This window comes from Lagopus muta, chromosome 1 (genome assembly GCF_023343835.1).
Source record: "Lagopus muta isolate bLagMut1 chromosome 1, bLagMut1 primary, whole genome shotgun sequence".
Lineage (NCBI taxonomy): Eukaryota > Metazoa > Chordata > Aves > Galliformes > Phasianidae > Lagopus > Lagopus muta.
The window spans coordinates 38,678,844-38,699,916 of NC_064433.1; the positions used below are offsets into that span (position 1 = coordinate 38,678,844).

The following is a 21,073-nucleotide window of genomic DNA, read 5'->3' on the forward strand; positions in this document are numbered from 1 at the left end:
TACTTACAGTGTATATGGTTGACAGTAAAACTGAAGGAGTTGCTCTGATCAATGATGAATTTCAATGTTCCGTTTCATCAGACATCATGAAAGGAAAAAGTGTGACATTTATCTGAACCTGAGGGCAGTGTAATACTTTTTTGAAAAATTGATGCTTTATATCTATAGTTATTTATACAATGTACCAAACTACCAGTAGGCATTTAATTAGGCTTATAATGAAACATACATTTTTATGTATGCTGTTTATATTTCATGCATGCATCATAGCTCTGTTCACCCTATAGCTTTCCACTTCTATACCTACACAACCAACCTGCTCCAACTTCATAGCATTTCCTCACATCTCCCACACAGAGTCATCTTCTTGTTTGCAGAACTGCCTTGCAGGATGTTTCTGCTTTGTGGAATGCAGATCCTTGGAAAGCTTTGAGCTTGCTATCTCTAGCATGAAACACTGCACACCAAAGCATTATTGGTGTTACTGGATAATATTGTTCTGAATAATGCCCTATACTGTATCCGAGGATTTTGTGAAGGGTTGCAATACATAGTAATATACATCATCTCCAACAGTTTTTACTAGTGGAAAGCTATGCTGGAAGTTTGGAGAGTTGTTGTTTGATGCATGGGGTATCTTCAAAACAAAGCAGTTATGCTATTGCCCAGGTTCTGAAGTTTTGGCAGCAGATTACTGATAGAAACATGTATAAATAATAGCAATTTCAAGCAATTCATGGAAATCATATGATACATGAATATAAAAAATTCCAAGGTCATTTTAGGCCTGTTTGTAGAAAGCAAATGTCATTATTGCAGACACTCAGACATTTTCTCTATTATTCCTCTGTCAAGTGGCCAGAACTCACAGGCAGCTGTTTTAGAATAGCATGGATTTATTTGTGTACAGTGGAAAAAAAATTAATCAACTCTTATTGGTACTCCATCTCATACAAATTCTCTCTCTTCTGCTGGCAGAATAGGTTGATGGAACCTTTTCATAGTGTCCATCAGTTAATTTTATCAGTCATGGCATTATGATTATAAACCTCAAATGACCTAACAATGAATATATAATTACAGAAATGAAACTGTACTGTGGTTATTTAACATTTGTAATGTGTAATTTATTTAATACTCTCTTTGGAATATACATGGGAAATTAGAATAATAAAACAGAAATAAAATGGCATTTAACTTTCATCCATCATCAGTGAGAAGCAACGTTACCAGCTTGAATCAGGCTATACTTTCACCATGTTCATGTGTGCTACCTTTGAGCCTGCTTCAAACCATCCTTGTAAACTGCATGTTTTTTCATACACTAAGCTATGAATCATTCTTCTGACACTGGAATCGATGAATTGTCCTCATTTTAAAATGTTTTTCTCAATTGTTTTCCTGAAATAAAAGCTAAATTATAAAATATCCAATGCCAAAGGCAAACCTACTGGATTCCAGATATAGAAAGAAGATAAAATTATTTAAGGTCTTATGTAAGTTAAATATATTTGATGGGTTTAAATAATTCTTATTTTTATTTTAAATGCAAGAGTCTTTGTCTACGTTGAATGCTGCAAAAGATCAGTCCCTTGTGGAGGAGGGAAGAAATCTGGCTGTAAGCTTTCCGAAAAAGTAGTTAGCAGCAATCAAACTTAATCTGCCATATACTTTAGTTTGTTATAATTGCTGTCTTTGGTGGCTGTCAGCTTTTTCAGCTTTCTTTTGTAATAAAGGCAAATTCAAGTAAAGTGACATGAATTAGGAGACTGCACAGATGAACAGCTAACTCAAAAGGAACGGCCCAGCTGTGCTCTCCTGCCGTTGGCCCGGAGAAGGTTGGACTTGCTGAGAATGACTGTATGGGTGGTGTGACCCCAGTACTTGAAGAGGAACTAAGCTCATATTACAGTTATCATTAGCTCACGAGCATGCAGCGTTGTCATTGTTTATCCTAAAAGGTATTTCAGACACCTGCTGTGTTTGATATTGTACCATTCCACATTTTATATCCGGAGGTATGTAATGTACCAGAGACGAAGCAGCTAAATGAGAAGTTCCTTGGTTTTGGAAGGGTCAGTTTTGTAAAAGTTGAATTGATGAGCCTTCAAATGGGAATGAGCCTATGGTTTCTGAACATTCTCTGTTAATCACAATAATCTTCCCTTACATTGCAGTTTCAATCTTTCATTGCAGTGCAATAATCTAGAAGCAGCATGGAAGTGCCCTCATTCCCTGTGCTCCCAGGTTTTCTCATTGCCCATTAAAATTCATGTGCATATACTGCAGGCTTGGATAAAAGAGTTCATTTGAGCATTCACACTACCTGAGTTCTTTAATGAGGTCTTCCCCTAAATTAGTTTCTCTTCTACATTAATTTGTTTTTTTCCACAGTGGAAGTATGAATTTCTGTCAAAGTGTATAGTAACATTTGCATGATGTAAGGATTGTTTTTAATTTTGTCTCTGTTTTGGTTAAGATGTTAAGACTCATCAGAGTGCTATATTCTCTGTGACTCTTTGGCTTAAAATTCTGTGCCTCAGAACCTGATTTTTCCTTTTTATATTGATTGTATATTAGAGCTACAGCTTTGCATTTTTTAATGTGAGATCTCTGACACGGATTTAGATTCTGTAGTGCTTTGAGATATGCTAGTTATGCAACCTAATTTTGCAAAATGGCTCTGTGTATGTGCTTCCCTGGGGCTTCAGTTTAGTTGTCATCTATCATTTTAGCACCGTGAGTGATTACTCTCTACTATTTAATTTATCTTCTGCAGCTTCTCAGTTTTTTTCTTCAATTGGTAAACACATACCTTTCCAGACACATTTTCAAATGATGTGTTTTCCAAGTGCCTCAGAAGTCATGTAATCTTATTTTTTTTCAGCTAGGAATTTAACCATTTAAATAAATTATTGGTGGATATTTTGTCTATTACTTGGAAGTTCTGTATTTCAAATCTGTGATGCATGATACATTTTTCAATCTTAGTGTAGTTATTTATTCTGAAACATACATATCTGATAACTGCTTCAACATCTATGAAGAAATAGCAAATGAGCACCTTTTTAAGTGTACGAGCCAAAAGCATTGGCTGATGCTACTGCAGTAGGCTTTAAGCCACCTTTGCACATTAAGTTTCAAACACAAAATCTTTGCTAGCTTTGTTGGAATTTCACAAGACAGTTTCAGTTATAGGGTTAATGTTTAAGCATTTTCTTATGTGCTGTGTTCTTGTACTATAATTTGCTATGTTTGGGCATTACATGGAATATCAACTTTGCTGTTTTTTGTTTTTTTTTTTTAAATGATCAGGATCTTTCAGAATCACATTCAGCTTTTCATTTAAAAGAGGTTTATTTCGCATTAAATCATAGTGTGTATGCTGGCCACTTTAAACAGTTACTGTGGCAACTCCCAGGAATCTAGTATAATCAACAGCTTCTGTGGTCCACATAAGAAAGAATTTTTACCTTTAAGTTTCCCTTTCTTTTACACTTTCTATTATGCCTCTGAGTTATCTGTGGGGAGATCGATTATTTGTTTAAATTATTATTATTTTTTTTACCTTTTAGTTAACAGTTGTACTTAGCATTTGTGATTAAAATCTCTCTGTAAGAATTACTGTGTCATCACAGTGCAGCTTTGCTGATGTTGACAACTACTCTTGTCTTAAGTACAGTCAGGCGTTGACATCTCCCATGGTGCGTGCTTCTGGGTGACATTTTTGTATTCTTTCTTGTGAAAGAGAGTTTTAGTCAATACTTACCTTTTGTTTGTGATTCTTACTATCTTTGCACAATCCTCATTTAAAGACTACCAGTTCATGATAGGTGAATTCCAGCCACCATTTTGTAAAGCAGTAGAGATAGCCAATTCTGTCACTGTTCTTGTAGTGATGTAACTTTGATTAGGAACTGGAAGGATACAATTTTTTTTAATTAACTCAGATATTTGGCATTTATGATTAATTCAAAAAATAGCTAAGATGATACAAGTGATAACACACATAAAGATTAAGGTGACTCCCACATATGGAGTTGGTGGTAGCTGAGTAACACTTTGGATCATCTCCAAGTATGAGTTTGTTCTTCAGTGATGGCCTTGTTTATTTATTTCTTTCAAAGTTTCACGCTGTAAGTCTTATTTTGAAGACATATAGCTATCATAAACATCACATTTTGACAGCTTTTCTTATGTGAACGAAACTCATTCAAGTAAGTCAATCCAATAATAAAAAGATTCATCATCTTTGATCTGTATGTAGTGATATCTTTAAGTAACTAGTATATTGATAGCACTGACTTGATTGAATGTATACCAGATTTCAAATATATTTTATGATATAGAACTTATATATTTATCTTGATTACCAAAATGTACAAAAATGTGCTTTGAATTTTTCTTCTTACAATAAGTACTAGGAAAATTCAAAATGAGGAATTGGGAAAATTCCTCGGTTCAGTCATGGGAAATTAATATAGCAAGTTCTTTTTTTTCAGGTATTTTTATTGCATAAAATCATCAATAATTTTGGAATTCACTAGAATATATTGAATATAAAGGTAGTGGAACTGCTGTGTGCTTCTGCTGCTGTACTTTCAATTTTATACTAAGCTAAAGAAGCAAAGATGTGGTTTTCCCATAAGAGGAGCCTCTGTACAAGGTCTGTTTTACCAAATTTGGTCAATATATTCACTAGTCGTGACTCTAGTAGTTATGCTAATTAATGTAACAACAGTGATTTGAGCTGATTGCACACACAGCAATAGGACTAAGAATGGCTTCAAGTTGTGCCAGGAAGGATTCAGTTTGGACATTGGGAAATGCTGCTTCTTGAGAGACTGGTCAGGCACTGGAATGGGCTGCCCAGGAATGTGGTGGAGTTGCCGACCCTGGAGGTGTTCAAGAAACCTTTAGGTACTGAGGGACATTGTTTAGTGGGAAATATTGGTGATGGGTGGATGGGTGGACTGGATGATCTTAGTAGTCCTTTCCAACCTTGGTGATGCTATGATTCCATTTCTGAACATGGTGGTTGTAATGCACATAACATATAGGCCATGTTTCTAATCTCAACTGGAAACATGCTTTAGTTAACCATGAAAGCCATTAAGATTGTTTTTTAAGTGAGCCATATATCTTTGTGATTTCCGTGACCGTGCTTCAGTCTCTCCAAAAGTCTAAAGATTTGAAGTGCGTTTTTCATTGAAAGGTGAGATTCTCATGCAGTCACATGGATCCAGGAGTGGGAGCTTCCAGAGATAACTTCCAAATATTTATTGTAGTCTGGCAATCCTAGACACATGATAGCCTGGAGGTCTCTGCCAGTACTGTACAGCAGTATACTTTGATCTTTCCTATAATCGGTCTCCCAAAACCTTTTCATTTCTAACAAAAATAGTGCCCAAGCTGCATTTATACCATAAGCCGATTTTACTCATCCTTGTAACTTGTGATGCCAAGTGAAAACATTTGTTTTAGGAAGAAAGATAAGAAAAAAAGGAGTAAGATGTCATTTGGAGTGTACAACCTTAACCATCTTTAATGGGATTTTGCTCTTAGAAGTATGTCTCAGTGCTTGAATCATTAAATGAAATGCTTAACACCAACAGAGTTTATTTAAAGATCTAATTCTACTTCAGGGAAAATAATTTTAGGGACTTTTAAAGTGCATTAAACTATTAGTTATTTAACCACTAGCTATTTAACTGTTAATAGTTTATCCTGGAGATAACAATGATTCCTTTTGGAGAGTTATGGTCTATTGGGCAAATATGCATTGAGGGAGGTTTTAAAATGGGAATTACATCTAAACTTTGTAATTATGCACTTAGATATTTCTTAAGGAAAATAGAAGCACTGGCTGATTATATATAAAGTCATTTGCTCTTCAGAAAGATCTAAATGTTTGCAGTACGCAGCTATTGGTACAACAAGGAATTGTTATGTCTCAGCATCGTCAATTTCGTATTTTCTCTGAATTTTGCCTATTTGCAGTGCCTCTCAGTGCCTGGAGATATGGCCTTTGTATACTCTCCAGTTGCACTCTGGAACCAGTCCATACCTTAGTCTTTAACAGATTAATTTCATATCTATTTATTAATAGTAGCTAACAGTGAAAGAAATTGAAACCTGAGTCCCTTTTAAAAACAGTTGTTTAAAAAAGGCATGTTGTATATAGGTTGTAGGCCATCAGTAGTACAAAAAAGTTTCACAAGCTGTCTGTATGTAAAATTTTCACATATATTTTTAAGATTGTTTCCATTGGGAGAAATAATTGTCCTTTATGTTAATAATCTGCTGAGCAGGATCGCTATATTGAGTGACAAGTAGAATTTTGCATGCACTAATTGCCTCTGAAGATGAATCGGTGACTTCAAGCATGTGGAGAGCTGTGCAGTGCTGTCCTGCCCAATCGTGGATCTTACACAATATTACACTACTTCTGTAGTTGGGCTGTACTTTGTGGCTGATAGATGAGTATTTTTTTGATGTGATTGCTGGAAGTTTGTTTTTCCTTCATGTGTTTCTCTTGTTTAACATTTAAATAGTATTTTTCCAAAAAAGATTTAGTTAACCAGCTTTCAGTTAGTATAGGGATCCTTTCCTCATGACATTTTCCTTCACTCTGTAGTGACATTGATAGTATTTTGAATGGAATGCTAATAGCAAGAAAAGAATGAGCAAGAAATATCATCACAATATTGCAAAGACCTTGAAGAGCTGCAGATCTATATACTGCTATTACTTACCATTACCATTTCAGATTCTGAGGCTGTTCTGAATATTGGTTTGTCCAATAGAGCATACTTCTTAGAAGATGACATTGTATTATTTTTTTTATGTGTGCTAAAAGAAGCCGAGGTTGTTCCTGTTGTTAAATGTGACTTAGGAAAAAAAAATACTGGTTCACTTGGTATATGCCTGTGTAAGTCTGTGAGCAGATTCTGCAAACATCAGAGTTCCTTGCTGGATTATTTTTTATTTATTTATTTATTTTTTTAAAAACTAATATAAGCTCTCCCTGCCTTCCCTATTCATCCTTCTGGAAAATGCAGCAGACTTTACAGGTAAAGCCTGAATAATGGCATGGGGATAGGGAAGAGTAAATCAGTGGTATAATTACCCTAATCTGCTTCATACTACCATAACATTTAGCTCTATATTGTTTCTGATGGTTCTTTTGCCTTTCATTTTTGTTTATATACCCTTGTGTTGCCCTTCACTACTCTCTTCTTTGCAGCTCAGCTTCAATCTTTGTTCTCTTTCTAGGCTACCTCGACCTGCAGTCCTCTTGAAAAAGTCTCTCATGTCCCACAGTTACCCCACTTGTTTTCTTGAAATTTCTATTGTCCCTTATCTTCTTAACGATACTTACAAAAGCAAGACAACAGGGATAAAGTAGGTCTTCTTTCATCTCACATCTTCTGGAGTTCTGTGAGGAGGCTGTGCCTGGCCCTGCAAAGAGGTACTCTGGCTGGAACAGTGCCCATTCCCATCATCATAGGATGTGGCACAGCCAGGTATCTTGGCAGAGAGTGAGCAGCTGTTTTTGCTTATATATTTCTTCCTCCTGATGCCCAGGTATCTTGCTGTTGTGAACAGTGAGTGAACTGGACTTTTGTATATGCTCCAAGTGTGCTCTTTGACATCAGCTTGGAGTTGCATGGACATTCCTTCCTCCCAAACAGTCTTTTTTTTGTAGCTTTATTTCTGGAGCTGCTTCCTGGTCTGTGCACTACGGCAGGAGGCAGCAGCTTACATTGCCTCAGACAGAACTCTTTACTTAGAGATGATCCATGTATATATCATCTCACTGCCCTTTTGCAGGTAGTTAAACCCTTAACTTTAGTATATAGTACTTTCCCTAATTTATCTGTGTATTGCATGCTAGTTTTGATCTGTCTGAAGAGCTGCTGTTTTTTGCTGATTAGATATTTTAGTAAGACTGCAAAAAAAAAAAAAGTTCTTCCTTTTCTTTTAGCATGCAGGTATGAGTGCTTTTTCTTTCTCCCTCTTGTGCTTGCTGTGTCTTTCTCTCTCTTTTTCTCTGTTTTGCTGGAACATTATGTTCTTAGTTGTCAAATAGCTTCCTCTCAGCTGAAGCTCCTGTGCTGATTCAAAAGAAATCAACCAGAAGCCCCAGAAAAGGTTTCTTTTTCTCAGAGAAAATGAATGTTAGGAGTTTTAAATGAGTAAAAGTATATTACTAAAAACATAGTAGAAGGCTTCTGAAATGGGGTCTCTAAGATTCAGTATACAGGACCAGAAATATTCTGATAAGATTCTGAAACCATGGAGGTTTATTCGAATGATCTGCTTGTTTCTACCAACCAAAGAAATAAAACTTCATTTTATTAATCCTAAGTGTCCTCTTATTTATTACGATGAAATAAATTGAGGCTATAGCATCTCTTCAGCATTAGCTTCCCCAAAACAGCAACACCAAAGTGCAACTATCAGTCAAATGAGTGGTACAGATGCAACACTGAAAATGCAACTGGATAATCAGGCAAGCCACTATTTTTTCCAGAAACAGCATTCCCATTTCTGTGCAATAGGAGGCTTTAAGTGTGTGTGTGTGCGCGTGCCTATAGAGAGAGACTTCAGTAAAAACTGTTGAGCAGGCTGTTTACTGACCAATAAACCAGTTTTGTGAGTTAATATGTTGGTAAATAAAGGCAGAAAAGAGACTGTAAATTAGAGAATCTCACGAGTTGCTTGGTACAAGGAAGGCAGTTCGTAGTGTAAAAGCTGTATGACAGCTGTGAATCATTGCTGCTTTAAAACATCACAGCTACTAGGAGACATTAAAGCATTCTCTGGGGATTCTACATGAAGTTGATTGAGATCTGAGTAAAGTCATTTCTGTAGCATTTAGCATTGCTGTGACTAAATGTAATAAGTGGCTTTCAGGTGAACCAGTATGCATGTGGCCCTGTTCAGCCTTGCATATTTCTGGTTTCTAAAATGTTGCTTCATCAGTTTATTAGGGATACAATATAAGTGCTGTCACAACTTCTTTAGCAGAAGATGCCTATGAAAATTATGACAGGGTAATTGGACAATTCATTTAAGAACTTGAAACTCAGATTTAAAATGAATTGAGCTGTGTCAGTTGGTAACACACTACAGTGCAACCTGCCTTATGGGAGTCTTCTCAAAGAGTGAATTTAGAAATAATTTTCACATGATTAAGGTTATGTGTATAAGCTTTTTTTTTTACAAGTGAATTGAAATACAATTAGTACTTCTCATAGAATTAAGCAGGAGGAGACAATGAACCCCAGGCTCCAGTTACAATTTTAGATGTAATAAGAAAACAAGCACATGACTCGTACCAAGAGAATGTCCAAAAATGCGAGAACAGAAAATATCTGAATGTTGCTGAATAAAAGCATTCATCACCTCTCATGTTGGTTTTTTTCTTAAGGCCAGTTTTCATGCTTGATCTTAGTGTAGTGGCAGTAGAAACGATTTGCACATTTGTTTTTCAGGGACTAGAAATTTTCTAGGCCACTTATAGTTAGTAAATATGGTACATTGAGCTAGACAAAAAAGAACCAATTAAGGACTTGCAGTGTTAATGCAGAGAAGAAGGATGAAATATCACAGTTATGTATGTTAAAAAAGGAATCTCCATAGTAACTGCATTTATTAAAGGTCCTTAACACGTGTTGTTACCTCTTCTCTGACTGGGTTAGCTGGTCTTCTAATATTTGATGAAACTGGTACCCTCAGTTTCTATCAGAGAGCCTAAGAGATTGAAATTAAAGAAATAAGAATGAGCAGAAACTAACGCTGAGAAAGTAACAAATATGTGCAACTTCATGATATAAGGTAAGAGGTAATAGTACTGTATGTAAGAAAAGAAGAGGCTTGAGAACTGTGTTCTTAAGCTCCTAAAAATGTAGAAAAGGTATAATGAGAAGAATAGCTGTGTTGGTTAGCTATATTGGTAAACAAAAGCAGCGACAAAAAATAGAAGAATGCACTCGAAGAATGCACCTGATATTTCTGTCAAAATATGAACAAGATCAGTAAGCTCCTTCAGATACCCTAATGAAAAATTGCTAGTTGTCATTTTTCCCTTATGGTTACCATGACCTTCTGTACATTTTCTGTAGAAGGTCTGTCACTTCTACCCAAATAAAAGTAGCCATTCAGAATGCTTTACATTTTTCTTTCACAATGTGCCTGGTTAAAAAAATAAATAAATGAGTGTTTGGCAGTAACAAATGGTGTCTGATCTGTAAGCAATGTTTGCTGTTGAAATAATGTAGAATGCCATCTCAGATGTGTTTACAGTTAGATGTCTGTGGCTTATACTAATGTTTGTTACACGTGTGTCTTGTATATGATTTTTCTGTATACTGTTAGTAAGCAATTATAATTCAGTAGGGTTTGGGAGAGCTGCACGTCATTCGTTTTCAGTACCTTTAAGCAATGCATGCTTGAGTAACTTGACTACAAAAGAGTAGTATTTCTGTGTACCTGGACTTCACTGTCTATTTAATATCTACAAATACATTTTCCTTGGTATTCACAATCTTCTGCCTCTTAGTTGTGTTTTTTTCTTTGTAGTTTGGTTTCCTTGCCATTATCTATTGCTGCTGGGCCAGTGATGCTTCTCTGTGGGCTGAAATTTACAGACATATCTTTTTTAAATACTTTTTTAAAATTCTTTCTGTCACAACTCACAATCTACAGAAGTGTTCATTTGAGAAATGCTTGCTGATATGGGGAAGTTTTGTGGCTAGATACTCCAGTTCCCTAGTGGCTTTTCACAAAACTCTTATTTAATTTTCCAAGAGAAGGCAGTTCCTCTTGTTCAGTGAAGTACAAAGCACGTTTCCACAGAATTTAATAGTTGTTGCGAGGTAAGATGTGACTACTGGCTAGAAGAAGCTGCCTGCTTGCTAAAAAAGATGATAGCTGTTCTAGTGGCTCTTACTCCCTTCAATTATGTTAGTTTTTCTTCTTGGTTACTTTGGTATTTTTTTCTTTTTTATTCTTTCTTTTCCTTGTGTGTGTGGTTTTTTTTCCCTGTTATTTATACTTGATTGACATTATTCTTGATGTTATGTATCTTAGTTTGTATGTTCTGTAAGAAATGCTACTTTTCCAAAAGAGTGGTCAGGCACTGGAATGGGCTGCCCAGGGAGGTGATGGAATCACTGACCCTGGAGGTGTTCGAGGAACGTTTAGACGTTGTGTTTGAGGGCATGGTTTAGTGAGAGCTATTGGTGATAGGTGGATGGTTGGACTGGATGATCTCGTATGTCTTTTCCAACCTTGGTGATGCTATGATTCTATATATTTAATGATTATTCTGTGTTTATTTATTGAATTTGGATGTGCACATGTTCAGTAGATCATTTCAGTATCCATATTGCCTATCCTTGTAAACCTAGAAACTCTAGATCTTGAAAATAGCTTCAGGAAATTTTAATTATCACTGTACATGCCAGGAGGACCCCACACTTTAAGGAAAATGGCTGTTTCTGTCATCACTGGCAGATAGACAGCTGCTAAGCTGTCATATACCTGGCAGGAAGTCAGGTAATGCGTTGCAATCTACTTGTGTTTGCTCCTTCCTGGCGCTTAAGCATTTGTCTACGTGCCTGATTGTGGAAACATGCGCAGTGTTTTCTGTGGTGCTCGCAGTGAATAGCATGTTATCAAGACAGGCAATCAGTTCGCCCCCAGGTTACAATAATACTCCTTTTTAAACTGAGCTAAGCTTACTTAAGGAGAGCCCAGAGGATGGCTCTTCCCCAGAGACTGAGCAAAAGATTCAGGTCAGATTCAAAGCATTATGTGATGCCTTTGAAATACAGCGACTAAAATGCCACCTGTTTGTCCCAGCAGAGCTGTCAGGACACACAGTTAACATTTTTAGCTTTTTAATTAAAGATACATATCAGAGATAACCTAGAAGGAGTTTTATTAATTAACTTCCTCTAGTTCATCATTCTGTCACTTGCTGGCTACTAATAAATATTCGGTTTCATCAAGCCTGATTTCTCTAGACTGGTGATTTAGATATTTAAAATCATAGGAGAAGACATTAGTTCATTTCTATGTCTTTTAACAGTGATATCTACATGCAAATTTTATCCCAAGATGTTATCCTAGCTACCTACTATGAGAATCAAAAATACCTTTCCATATAAAAGAGTTAAATTCTGTAATTCTGTAAACTTCTCCAAGTGATATTTGAAAAGGTGGCTTTTTATTTTTAAAATTTATGACTGTGTTTTTAAAATGCTGTTTACTGTAGGGCATGTTCATGGTCTCTTGAAATTTCAGAACATAAAAGGGAGTGAATAATGGACTTTATTAGAAGTGGGAACAATAGGTGAAAGCCCTATATCAAAAGTCACTATATATTGCAGTTGTTTTGTGGGCTGTGTATAATTATCTCAATTTCAGTGGGGGGTAGAATGCAGCTGTTAAAAGGATCTGTTCTTATTGCTTTCACTGCTATTTTCCATTCCATAGTGAAAGTTAAATTCATTCTTTATACCTAAATTAATATTTTATGTCAAGGCCTGGGGAAGAAAGAAAAGGCTTTGGAAGAGAAGAGATGAAGTATATATGTATAATTGAAAGCTTTGCTTAAAAGGATGTTTTGGTTAAGTTGGTTCCCATGGTTACTTACAAATAATTATGCAGTTTTAAAAACAAAAGTTTTTTTGCAGTCTTACTTCCAGGCAGATAAGTGTCCACCAGCTAATTACCATTAGCTGTAAGAAGTAATGTAAGAAGTATATTGGTAGCCTTGATAGTCAAAATTAATCTTAGCCTACATATTTTGCACCTGTGTACTGCATCTTTATTGGCTTCACTAAGATTAGATTCCCAAGTTAGGCAGTTCTGTCTGGCTAGAGTAATCATTTCAGTTCACTCTCATGGTTTATTTTTACTTCCCCAAGTTTTATGGTAAGCTCTAAATGCCTTTAGAGAAACAGTTACTGTTTTCTAAAACAGCATCTATTATACATATAAGAGTTTTAGTCTTTTCTCTCAGGGCCTTTTTTTATTATGTACCTAATTTTATTAAAATCATTCAGATCATGGAGACTGCAGTGGTGAGAATAGAACCTGCATGAAAGCTGGTCATAAGAGGCTACTGTTCTTTTTTGTTTCATTAATAACAAATGTAAGTTTGTCTTGTTAATAATAGTAGTAATATGATTATTATATTTGTAATACCTTATTAACATGATGTGAAAAATAAACAGATTAAATTCAACTGCCCTGTTTTTTCTAAATGAAACAAAACTCTGTCAGTTTTTGTTTGTTTAGCTGCCCTACGTTGCCCTGAAACTGCGCATTAAACATCATTGCAGAATTAGGGGAGAGCAACAAATAGCTTGAAGCTTAGGCTGATCACAATTCTGATTTTTTTTTTTCCAAGAAGATTTTGAGAGTTTTGATTTGTGATTTCTAAATAGTATTTTAGTAGTAAAAGTTGTACAGAGAGTTGGGTTTTTTTTTTCCGTTTGGATACATGTGAATTTATTCATGTTTGCAGCATTACTTTTATTGTTAGTTAGAAATACGAGTAAGAAGATACTTCATTTCATTATCAGCACTACTGGACATTAGCAAATACTACTTTCCTGAAAGAGTGTTCAGGCCCTGGAATGGGCTGCCCAGGGAGGTGGTGGAGTCACCGACCCGGGAGGTGTTCAAAGAACATTTGGACATTGTGTTGAGGGACAAGGTTTAGTGAGAACTATTGGTGATAGATGGTGATAGATAGATAGTTGGACTGGATGGTCTTACAGGTCTTTTCCAACCTTGGTGTTTCTATGATTCTATTCCATGATTCTGTGTGTCCTGCCTGTCACTTTTTCATCAAGGGATGTAAGTATTGGGACAATAAATCCCTATTTTTGTGATTACCTGTAATAAAATATTCTATGTAACTGTTTTATTAATTTCATTTTTGAAGCTTAGGAATCATTTTATACTTACAACAGCTACGCTTTTCCAGCAGAGCACAGATACAATTCTTTTTCACATAGTTGTTTGAGTCTTATTTTTCATTCAAAATCTCAGTATAAAACATTCTCATTAACAGAGGGTGTAGTGGTGATTTCAGGATGATGGTAAATGATAAAGCTATGAGGATGAGGAAATACTTCTTGGTCATAACACTTTTTCCTCATTTCATCTAGGAAGTCATGACTTTCAACGTTTATATTTTTCTCAAACAGAAAAATAATTGCAACATTAGTATTAGGATTGTGAATTGAAATGTACTGAGTAATTTTTATTATATATATGCTTACAGATGGAGGGACTTGTATGCCCTGTGAAGGAAGACCAACTGAATCCAAGGATTTTCAAAGTAAAATATACAATGGGTTTATTAATAAAAGTATAGTAAGGAATAAAGAAAATATAGAATTATGCTAGAATGTGAATTCTCAGTGGCAATTCTGGGAGTCGAGAAAGTGATACCTTGTCAGAATGCAGGGTAGGTGGGGCATTGGGAACTTAAGGGAAACATGGAACATGGGAAAAGATTCAGAAATTTCCAACTGGGCCTTCAGTGCTCAATGGAACAAGGAGAGCTGGGATCAACAAGTTACTCTGACATAAGAATGAGGAAAATTTTCTCAAATAAAGACAAAATTTTGGCAAAGCAGTATCTTTTTTTATGTACAATCAAAATACTGCATCTTTTTTTTCTAATTTGTATCTTTCTGACAGTATGGTAAATGTACGTGTTTAAGGAACCAAACAACATTCCTATAAGTGATCTATGGAGATAATTCTCTTGACTTTAAACCTATAATCACATTATCGCTTCAGTTGGAAGGGACCTTGAGAGTCGTTCAGCCTGACCTCCTGCCCAAAAGCACTGTTACAAGTATGGAAAAAACTCACAGAACAGATTCTGCATTCTCTCTGGGCAACTTGTGCCAATGTTTAATTGTCATTTTGTGATTTATTCATTTATTTCAGCCTCATATCCAGTTAGAACTTCCTTGTTTTAATTTATGATCATTATCTCATAGTTCTCATGATATACATGTCGTATCATGTTTTAACCTGAATTAATATGCAAAATATGCAAGCCAAGTGATATGAAATATAAGTGTTTTTTTTTAAAATCAAATCTCTGACATTCTCAATATAATATTTAAATAATTTGATTTTTATTTTCAAATATTTATTTTAAGGAAGTTTTATTCAAGGTCAGTGTAATTTCACAAACCTTGATATTTTTGTGGGTTTTTTTCTCTCCAGTGAAGGGATTTCCTGACTAAAATGTGCAAGATGAGATCCTCGGAAAGATACTCTCCTTAGAGCTTTTCAGAACAGCTGCTTTCTGAAAGCACAAACTGGGTTGTATTATGAAAAATATATTTGAAACTGCCATTCAAACAAAATGAAAGTTCTTTATCACCAATAGATCCTTTAACCATCTGGAAAGCATCCATTCTGAATCACTGGAAAAACAGATGTAAAACATGTCTGGATTTTAGTCATATTAATGAACTTGAAAGGGAATTCATATCTATTTTTCAAGCAGGAAATAACTAGAATGGCCACATAGATATGTAGAGTAAGTTCCAGAAGGTGCTGTGTCATCCTTTTACTGTCAAAAATAATCAATCTTATTATATTTTTGTTGCTAGAAATGGCTAGATACTTAATAAGCATTACATTCAAACAGCTGGATAAGGCAGCTTTCTCTAAAATAAATAAATAAATTTCACTTCCCTTATTCTGTGTTTATTTTTCTACATGATGCTACTCTTCTCACAAATTTTCCATTGAGGAGTATTTTATTCCCTGTTAAATAATCACTGTATAATCTCCTGTTCTCTCTTTTTTCTCTCTTTTTTTCTCTCTTTTTTCTTCTCTCTTTTTTTCTCTCTTTTTTTTCTCTCTTTCTCTCTCTCTCTTTTTCTCTCTCTCTTTTTCTCTCTCTCTTTTTCTCTCTCTCTTTTTCTCTCTTTCTCTCTCTTTTTCTCTCTTTCTCTCTCTTTTTCTCTCTTTTTCTCTCTTTTTCTTTTTTCTTCCTATTTTCCCTGACTTCAGTGCTCAGCATTTTCTCCTTTTTTCTCCTTTGTTCCAGTTTCTTATTGCCAGGTCTCCTTCACCTGTCACGTTCCGGATAAAACATGGCCATGGACACCTACCCATGCAGTGTGCTGTAGGGAGCCTGTTTTGGAAGGGGGGTTGGACTCGATGATCTCTACAGGTCCCTTCCAACCCCTACAATTCTGTGATTCTGTGATAGAGGTTTTGCCCCCTATAAATGCTGTGCAGGACTTGCTGAAAAAGAGCTTGAGTTTTTCTGAACGTAAGAATTAGTTTATAGACTTCACAGAGCTGGCTCAGAAAAATCTAGTTGTCTGTTAGACTGGAAAAGCAAACTCGATTTGGCTAAATGAAGTTGCAGGATAAACTACTCTGGACAACAGAACCTAAATAGTCCATAACCCTCTGCATATTGCTACTTATCAAATCTGAGGCTGAAAAGGAAAACAGCTTGCCACATCAGTTCCCTTGAAAATGCTACTAAACGTGTAAAGCACAGGCATTGTTCAAATCACTCAGTTGGTATGTGATAAATTCTTACTGTCCAGGTTATTTGGTGTAATCAATGCAGTAATAGTTGATCAAGGGGAAATCATGGTGGTAGCCTTCTGTGATGTCATGACTGGCTGCATGGATGAGAGAAGAGCAGTGGATGTTGTCTGCCTTGATTTCAGCATGTCTTTTGACACTGTCTCCCATAACATCCTCATTGGTAAGCTTGGAAAGTGTGGGATAAATGAGTGGACATTCAGGTGAATTGAGAACTGGCTGATTGACAGAGCTCAGAGGATTCTGATCACTGGCACAGTTTATTTGGAGGCCTGTAGGTAATGAGTTCCCCAGGGACAAGGGAACAGTAACAGGTCTGGTCTTGTTAAACATCTTCACAAATTACCTGAATGAAGGAATAAAGAGCACCCTCAGCAAGGGCGTTGATGACACAAGGGTGCTAGGAGGAATGCCTGACACACCAGAAAGCTGTGCTGCTAGTCAGAAGACCTGGACGGGCTGGAGAATTTGGCAGAGAGGAGCCTTATGAAGATTCAGCAATGGCAAGTGTAGAGTCCTGAGCCTGGGGAGGAATTATTGCATGCATTAGTACGGGTTAAGTACTGACCTGCTGGAAAACGGCTTTCCAGAGAAGGAGCTGGATGTCCTGGTGGACAGCAGGTCATCCATGAGCTGGCAGTGTGTCCTTGTGGCCAAAAGGCCAGTGGTATCCTTTGGTGGAGGGATGTTATCCTCCCCCTCTACTCTGTAAGGCCAGAGCATCTGGAGCACTGCGCCCAGTTCTGGTCTCCTAGGTTCAAGAAAGGCAGGGGACTACTTGAATGAGTCCAGTGGAGGGCCAGGAAGATGATGATCTCCCATGTGAGGAAAGGCAGAGAGACCTGGGGCTGTTCGGTCTGGAATACACTAAGAGGGAATCTTATCAGTGCTTATAAATATCCAAAGGGCAGGTGGCCTGGCTAGTTTTGGTGGTGACAAAACAAGGGGCAGTGGGCACAAGCAGTTATACTTGGATACACTGAACATTTAAAATGAACTAATGGGTTGCAAATCAATGATTTTATTGGCTTGAAAATGCTCTGTCTATGATATGTTGTAACTGACATATCATATGTCGTATGTCTGAATAAAATGTGATGCAGTGAGTGCGTCAGGTGAGAAAACACATGGAACAGTTTCCAAGAGATATGAATATATGATTTCAAAACTATCTAAAAATATGCAAGTAAATTCTGTGTTGAGATAACTTATTTCATTGTGAGTTAGTATTATTCTTCTTATATGAATAACAACAAAGTAGAATGGATGGTTAGTGAATATATAATGTGTGAACACCCAGAAGAAGCTCAGTTGTAGCAGAATATTCTTTGTGTTGCAGTATTTTTAAATATTCATCCTGTATTCCGCAGTGACATTAGAAACTGGAGAGTCTGGATCTCACATGTCACAATGGAAGTAACGTTCTATACATGATTTCCTTATCATTACAAATACTGCTTTCATGATATTATGATTTTTTATTATTCAAAATTGTGTCCAACAAGTATTCTTTATGAAAGGGAAACAGTTATTTCAAGATAGGAAACAAAACGCAATTTCACTTCTGTAGAAAAAGAAAATAAATGCTCAGTATGTTGTACTTAGAAAAAGACTAAATTTGGGCTTTGTCATTGTTGTGATAAGCCAAATGTACTATTTTCCACAGAGATATACAAGGCTGTAGCAAAAGGGTGTGTGAGGGGGTAAAATGTACATCTATTATTTTTATTTATGAAAATTTGTATCTATCTATTAAATTATGCATGTACCATAACATTTGTGTATTTTGATATGTGAATGTTCCTGACATGAGGATGCAACATGATTGGTTTCTCCTGTTTTGATGTTAAAACAGCAAACTAATAAGGTATAGCTGTGTAACGATGAAAATACCGAAAGAAGTGTTAATATTTAATGGCCACAAGAGGAAGTGTGGAATGGAAATAATTTGTTACTAAAAACACTTCAACAAATTTTTCATGTATTTTTCATATAATTCATTGAGTTTCATCACACTGTGGAGTTATTGTAAATGCATCTAACACGTAGACTAAAATCAGTGTAGTTTTTAAATCTGAAATTTAGAAACTGGGGATTGGTAGTAATAAGCAAATCTTTCCACTAGCTTCAGTATAAGTGATTTTAGTTGTATGATCATGTCCTAAACTGACTGAGGCAGAGCACTGCAGAATATGAGCAAAATGGACACAATACGCAGGAAAAAAGCAGACGTCCAGAGTTCTGTTTTTTCCTCATTGTTTAGGGGAATATTTACGTGTGTTCAAGTCATTATCTGAAGATGAGGTCATTATTTTTTTTTCTGTGTTACTTAACTTTATAATCTGCTAAGAGTAATAATATGGTTCCCAGACCCTAGGAAACTTGCAGCATGCGTGTGAAAAGAGTAAAGGTTTGGGTTCCATTTTATAAATGGATCAGCAAGGCACATAATGCACGAAAGTGTCCATTCACTGTGTGTCCAGTGAGCGCAAGACCTTTAACATCTTTATTCTTGTAAAATACTGTTGGTTTTGGTTTTGTTTTTTTTGTTTTTGTTTTTGTTTGTTTGTTTTTAGTTTTTTTGTAGTACAAAATGCATTAAAAGCCTCACTTGGAGGGATTTAAAATTGGAAGGAGTCGAGACACAGCAGGTTTCACAGTTATTTGAGGAGAGCAGAAGAGTACTGAGAAATTGAATTCAAGGCCATATACTTGTAGGGGAGTGCTTCTGTTAGAATATAGAATAGAAGCACTCATATGCACAGTTTTCCCTGTGTTCTTCGTAATAGCTTGCCACATTCTTGTGTGCTCTTGCCAGTCTATATGTCCGTCCATAATTCTGTCCCAGATCCTTCCTTCCTTCTGTCCCTTCTCTCCTTTGACTCACCTTTCCATCATGTGCTGTTGGTCTGGCTGTTTCCATCGTCACTGCCAGCAGTTTCCATTCGTTCTTCCCGTCTAGTCTTCTTGCCTAGTGTTGATGCCAGGACAGATATGCATATAAGCAACATTCAGCCACCCCCCTGGGAAACAATTCTGTCCTTATCTAACCCTTTCTTTCTGATTGAAAATCAATCAAGTCTGTCTTCCTTGCTTTTTCATGCCTTCTATTGCCTGTATGGCATCAAACAGGAAAGACAGTTCTTTTACTCTAGGTTTCTGTACTGTAATTTCAGGTTTCCTCTTGTACAGTAGAAGTCCTTGGTCCTTCCAGTTCTCAGCTGGAAAAAGTGGATGGCAGATGGAAATTCAGTGATAGGAATGTAGCTGCTGATCTCTTGTCTGTACTGCGAATAGATGAACTAAGAATTATTTAGAAGTTCCTTGATTAGCCCAATTTAGACACTTCACAGAAATCAGCACATTTCTGGTACCAAGGTGAACCGTCTGCCAGAGTGGAAACAGGTGGGAAAGCAAAACTTCTTCATGAAAGATTTGTAAGATTTTTTTTCTCCAAAATGTCTTTTCCCCAAGTAGTATATTTTTAATCAATTTGAGGAAGATAGGCAGTGTGGATATTTCAGTGGCAAACAGATTTGGCACAATAAACAGTCACATAATCAGAAGTACTGACAGTTCTTAAGAATAGGCCTGAAATTGCTGCCTATCACATAGTGTTTAAAATAGTTTCTTCTGCATCTCTCCATATGACAAAACTCATAAGCTGCGGATTGGAGATAAACATCTTTCACAGTATAATTCTGAATTTACATCTTTATTAAATTCAGTATATAAATCATACTCATTAAGCAGTGGGGCAAAGCAAGAAAAAAATCAATTATAGGATTTAATAGAGCATTGTGTTGAGATTTAAATGACTGCCATGAAAGCATAAAGAATCTGTTTGACTTTCATTAAGTGACAGTTTACTTCTATTGAAGGAGTTAAGCCTATTTTCAAAAACTCATTTAATATTGTGCCATCTTCCTTTCTCAAGAAATCTGGTTAGTAGCTGTTTACAGCAAACTGTTTTGCTGTTTTGATTGTCAGAACCTTGGAAAATATCAAGGTCAAATATAGAATTGCAAATTAATGCAAAAATGCATTTAATTTACTGATAGATGATCTACTCAAATGTTCCTATTTTTACACTTATAATTTTTTAATTGTAAAAGAGAGGAGTGAATTTAATGAGATGAAACTGATGGCTTCGTGTTATTAGTTGGAGCTAGAACATTTTGCTTGACTAATATGCAGTTTTCTTCATAGAACTCTGCCAATGTAATTCAGTTTATAACTGAAAATAAAATTAGAAACCTAACTTGGCTTAACACAGCTTTTACTGAACATCATAGCAGTATGTGGAAAAGAAACCAAACAAATACTAAGCTATTGTAGGTCATAACACTATCTAGTAGGCATTGTGATAAGGCTAACGTTAGGAGATATTTTTTTAAATAGTAGATACCAGCTCTAAAAACTTTCTCCATCCTAAGCAAAAATCTTTCGTTCT

General features: G+C 36.0%; 1 protein-coding gene across 2 annotated transcripts in view; it reads left to right on the top strand.

Annotated features, from left to right (window-relative positions):
- Positions 1-21,073, top strand: part of SYT1 (synaptotagmin 1) — a 337,749-nt gene that overhangs the window by 122,756 nt on the left and 193,920 nt on the right. The gene's annotated exons all lie outside the window — the stretch shown is intronic.